Source organism: Podarcis cretensis (genome assembly GCF_951804945.1).
Source record: "Podarcis cretensis genome assembly, chromosome: 11".
NCBI classification, from domain to species: Eukaryota; Metazoa; Chordata; class Lepidosauria; order Squamata; family Lacertidae; genus Podarcis; species Podarcis cretensis.
Window position 1 is genome coordinate 8,477,000 of NC_137180.1, and position 6,008 is coordinate 8,483,007.

Genomic DNA, 6,008 nt, shown 5'->3' on the forward strand with positions numbered 1-6,008 from the left:
CCGTGGGCTTGGTTTTCGAATTTAAAATTCTGAAATCAACTACGAGCCTCTTCTGGGGCGTGTCTTTTTTCTTCACAAAGAACACAGGACTGCCCCCCACTGCCTTGGATTCTCGGATGAATCCCCGCTTCAAATTGTGATCTATGAACTCCCGGAGCTCTTGCAGTTCGTCTTCAGACATGGAGTACAGTTTTCCGGTCGGCAGCGTTGCCCCCGGCAGGAGGTCAATCTTGCAGTCGTAGGGTCTGTGGGGAGGCAGCTTGTCCGCTTCCTTCTCGCAGAAGACCTCCAAAAACGCCTTGTACTTGTCGGGTACCGCTTGCAGCATGCCCAGTTGTAGCTGTGGGTCATCCTCTTGCCCCTCGTCCTCCTGGTTAGTCATGATGCAATGTTCTGCGCAGTAGGAGGAGCAGAAGGTCAATTTACGCTGGTACCATGCCAATGCCGGGCTGTGCCTGTCCAACCAGCTCATGCCCAACACTATGGGCGTGTCTGACAGTTGGGTGACGTTGAAGCTGATGACTTCGCGGTGATTTCCAATGCGCATCACCATTGGCGGCGTTTGCTGTACCACCTGTCCCCCCAGCAATTCTCTTCCATCGACTGTCACTACTTTCAGGGGCATCGTGGCAGGCAGGAGCGCTATGCTATGTTGCTTGATGAAATCCACTCCTATAAAGTCTGCATTGCTACCAGAGTCAATGGTAATAGGCACTTCCATGGTGAGCCCATTGGGAAGCTGGAGTGTTGTGGTGAGCTGCACCACTGGTTTGGGCGGGAGGGGGTCTGTGGGCTGTAAGATTCCTGGGGACTGCTTCACTGATTCGTCTGGCTGGGCCCCAGCGGCTCTGCTTCCAGCCAGACTTCGTCGTTTCCCTGCTGCGGTTCCCTCTGCTGAGCTGCTTCTGTTACTTTTGCTGAGGCTGCATTGTGCTTGCGGAGCCTCTGGGGGCACTCTTTTGCCATATGCTGAGCACTTTCGCAGATGTAACACTTCCTGTTCCCTCTAGGAGGCTTCACCTTGGCTGCTCCTGGTGTGAGGGCTCTGGTCGCTGACTGAGCCTTGGCACCACCTATCTCCATCGGCTCCTCTCCCCCTCCCAGTGGAGGCGTGGATTGAGCGCGCGCTGAGTCTCTGGGGAAGAAAGGAGGTGCTCTTGCTGGTGTGCGTCCCCAACGCCCTTCATCCTTGCTCCAGGGACGTTCTTCTAGCCGCACACCAATCGTCAGCGCCTTCTGGATCACTTCTTGAGTGCTCCGTGGCCTCTCCCCCCTTGCGATTTCGTCTTTCACAGCCCTGTTGAGCCCCTCCCAGAACAGGTCCCTGACGGACGCTGAGTCTTTTTCCCATCCCAGCGCGTTGACCAATGCAAAAAAGCGGGAATGATATTGCCTTACAGTGGCTCTGCCTTGTTTCAAACCGTGAATCTCTTTTCTAGCGACATCCACATCTATTTCCGATAAAAAACAATCGTCCATCGCCTTAATGAAGGCTTTTGCGTTTTGGAGGGCTGGATCATTATCTCTCCACAGATTGCGCAACCACGCTTTAGCTTCTCCATGGAGATGCGTTAGTATGAAGCCTACTTTCTCCTGCTCATCTCTAAAGTCCTTCTCCAGCAACTTTAGCGCAAAAACTACGTCTGCTCTGAAGTTAGGATATTGCTGCAGACTCCCATCGAAATGCGACACCAGGCTCCCCCCTCTCTTCCCGAGCCCGATCCCTTCTGATTAGGCTGCCGGTGGCCCCTGTTTAGTCAACATTTCCAACCTGTTTTGCAGATCCTTGCAGACAGCATCTGATTCCTCTTCTCTCCTCCTTGCCGCTCGTATTTCTGCGTTAAGTTGTACCACGGCTTCTTGCAAAGCTGCCAGTCGTTCTTCTGTAGTCATCTTGTGCTGCTTTTGTGAGCTCGCGAAGCACCAATCTTCGCCCCTCGCTGCGTCCTCTCACGTTGCGAGGTTCTTTGAAATTTGAGACAGGACTTACTGTCAGAGCTGCCTCCAGGTCCCAGCTCACAGAGGACCAACGCTAGGCTGTAGTTATGTACAAAAGTCTTTATTGAGATTCAGTCTCCATTTTAAAGCCGCAGCGTGCAGCTCTACGTCCCGACCTTAGACCGGCGAAGTCCTGTCTGAGTCTCCTCCCCCTCCACACCAGTTTAAGACTCTCGCTTTGCTCCACCTCTTCCTAAGTTCCTTTCTCCTCTGGGCCCTCCTGCCCGCTAGGGTCTCATCCTTCCTGGACTCCTCTGACGCTGACCCTGACGATTCTTGCCCCTCCTTCCGGCGGGCTTTAGGACCTGGTTCCCTATCCGGGCTACCTTCTGTGCCGCTCGCCTGTACCTTTGAACTTGGCGCGCGCGCCCAGCCTGCAACTTTCCTCTTAACCGTTAACTCGCTCTCCGATGGAGGCGTGGTCAACCCTGACTCCTCTTCTCTCGCTGGTGGTGCATATGTGGGCTCTGACACCTGGGACTCCTCCCCCCCACTACGCTCTGGTGGGGAAGCTGTTCCTGATTTCCAACTGCTGCTCTGGGAGTCCCCGCTGGCCCCTTGCTTCTGGGGTGTCCCCCTTGGGTCGCCCCTTGCCCTGCCCATCGGCGCCCCCTTCTGTGAATCTTCCGATTCGCTGGAGAGGCTCATGGAATCTATCGGGCTGCTGTCATATTCTCCTACGCTGCCCTCGGATTGCTCCCCCTCGCTTTCCATCTCCTCTCCTCCCTGCGCTCCCGCTGAGTCCCTGACAACACTGGATGTGTGGATGTGTCTTCTCCTGATGCGCATTACCTGATTTGTTTCTGTGTCTGTAATCCCCACACCCCTGAACTCCGATTCAATGAAGCGGTCATGTGCAATGGCTGTCTGAAATGTAGACATCTCAGTTTAACAGTTGCATCTCTGTTGGAATTGGACGGAGCTGGTTTGAGGGAAAGTACACAAACAGCACACATTCTATTTTTTAAAAATGCTGCTGTCAGGGGTTCAGGAGCAGAGGCACAGGGGAGAGAGGAAACGGAGAGCGAAGGGGAACAATCCGAGGGCAGCGTAGGGGAGTATGACAGTGGGCCGAGAGATTCCATGAGCTTCTCCAGCGATTCGGAAGATTCCCAGAAGGGGGCACCGATGGCCAGGGCAAGGGGGGTCCCGGGAAGGACGCACCAGAAGCAAGGGGCCAGCGGCGACTCCCAAAGCAGCAGCTGGAGATCGGGACCAGCTTCCCCACCAGGGCATAGCGGGGGGGAAGAGTCCCATGTGTCAGGGCCGGCTTCCCCTCCAGTGGGGAGAGAAGATGAGGCAGGGCTGACCACGCCCCTATCGCTGAGTGAGGGAACGGAGGGGAAGTCAGACCCAGCCAACCCCCCCGAAGGGGGAAGCAGTGACAGGAGCAGTGTAACGGTCAGGAGGAAGGTTGCCGGCTGGGCGCGCACGCCAAGTTCAAATGTACAGGAGCGCGGGACAGCAGGGAGGTCGGATTGGGAGCCAGGTCCTAAAGCACGCCGGAAGCAGGGGGAAGAATCCGGGGAATCAGCATCAGAAGAGTCCAGAAAGGGCGACACCCCAGCGGGCAGAAGGACCCAGAGGAGAAAGGAGCAGAGGAGGAGGTGGAGCAAGGCTAGGGTCTTGAACTGGTGTTGAGGGGGAGGAGATTCAGATGGAGCTTCAGCGGTCTAAGGTTGAGACGTAGAGCTGCACGCCGCGGCTTTGAAATGGAAACTGAACCTTAATAAAGACTTTTGTATATAGTAAGAACTGGCGTTGGTCCTTTGTGAGCTGGGACCTTGGGCAGCTCTGACAGCTGCGTACATGTGGATTGTGCCTAACACCATGGTGGGCATGTGCTGGAGCCACCCTAAACTGTAATGTTTACACAGCACTGGGCTGTGCCAAAGTTCCACAGCCTGAATTTGTGTTCTGTATGAGGAATGGCAGAGTGCACTGTGGAAGCTGCCTTCAGAATAAAAATCAAGCTACATCCAAAAATTATACGTAAGCCAATTGTGTTAATATTTTCTGCATTTGTTCTCCCCTACAGCCATAATTTATTTTAGCCTTTTGACTTTAGATTCCTAATTCATTTTAAGGAAGTGGTTTCATATTGCCATAATCTCATTTCCTAAACTGAAGTTAGGCCTTCAACTTAGAATTTTAGGTCCTCTTTTATTTATTTAGGATATTTCTGACCCACTTCCTGATCCAAACAGAACCACAAAGCAGCGTACACACAGAGGGGGGGAATCACAAAGATCCACAAAGCAGCTAGAAGTGAGTGATTCACACAAAACTCTCCCCCCAAAAAATGTGCATTTTGACCCCCCCCAAAAGTTGGTACCCTCCCACCTCGAATGCATACAATGCATATTACTGCCTAAAGAGCAGTCAGACCACAGAGTCAGAAATTATCTGACTGCACCACGGCAATCCTAGAAACATGTGCAGCTGTTTCACCCAATTAATTGGATTTCAAAATCAAATTCAGTTAGATTAATCAAAATGCATAGAAGCTGTTTTGCAAAAAGAAATAAACCTAGGTGCTTAGGATGAGGTACATCGTGTGGGTACATCATGCAATGTACCCACACGAAAGGCACTGATATCGTGTCTGAGTCAAACATGTTAAAGACACATTTGTTAATCACGTTTGGATGCTCCATGAGAAGCAGTCTGTAAATTAAACCAATCAGTAAATCAAGGAGCACAGTTGCCTTGACAATGAAGTAAAATAGCACATTCATCATATACTCTTTCATTCCATATAATGTTGCCAGCTTTGCCTTCTTCCAAGCCTCTCAATCGTTCTTTACTTTCTGCAAGTTTGGGCTGGCAGGACTCATGCTGCAAACAATGGTTTCGCGTCAAAAGTTTAACCTTTACACTTGACGAAGTAGAGCTTCAGGCTTCAGTCAAGCTCAGTCATCTTGGTGCTATGCTAACTGGGGCCAGCAAGGCAGAGATAATAATCTGAAGCATTCCAAAGAAGACTTGTTTGCATGCTAATGTTTTGCTGGGATGTTCCAGCAGATATATCTATGTTCCAGCAGATATATCTATGCATTTCCTCAGAACATGTGCACATGTTGCTATGTTTCAAGTTCAGCTGGGCATGTGCCCATGGGCTTATTCTTTTCTCTGCAAACAAAAAAACTGCTTTTCCCTAGCTATGGTGAGGAACAGTCCACTCTGAAATCCATTTGACACATAATGATGTGAGGAGAGTTATTCTTAAGGCATTTGTGTGTATTAGGACTGCAACAAGCATGTATTCACAAACACATATATGATATATCCAAACCCATTGTCAGAAGACCAAGGGTGCTTTCAGACTATTGCCATTTTGGGGAGAATCACATACCATCAAATATGTTTTCAATAGTTCTCATTTTTACATGAGACAGGACTCATGTAAAAATGAGAACTACTAAAAAACAGGGGGAAAGGTGGGGTGTATATATATATAAATAAACAACAACAACATCATTCAGGTTATGCAATTAAATTGATTTGGGGGGTCTTGTGTAACAAACCCACTTCCCCCATTCATAACTGCTGTCCTTATGATATTATTATTATTCCAGCAATATACTTTGTGAATTTAACACTTGTAGTAAGAGGCCCAACATTCCAAATAAGTCCAAACTGAATGAAAATGAATTTGTTAACAACTCTTAGTTAAACAATTCTATATTGGAGTCTTCCTCTGAAATATTTGTTGTTAACTTTGAGGTTGGTCTGTACATATTACTGGCTGAAAGAACAGCTAGGTAGTCATTTTTCTCAATCTGGATCGAGCTGGGTTGGGTTGGGCGGGGTGTGTGTGTGCATCAAAATACAGGATGTATAAGAAACAAGGAGATAAATAGAGGCTATATATTTGTGACTCACATCATGTGTATACAGCTTCTCAAACTAGTGGTTGGGAGTGCACTGGATGTGGAATAAACGGGGTTTTATCCAAGAGTTTTAATGATTTTTGATGCAAACAGACCATCATGGCCTCTTCTTTGGAG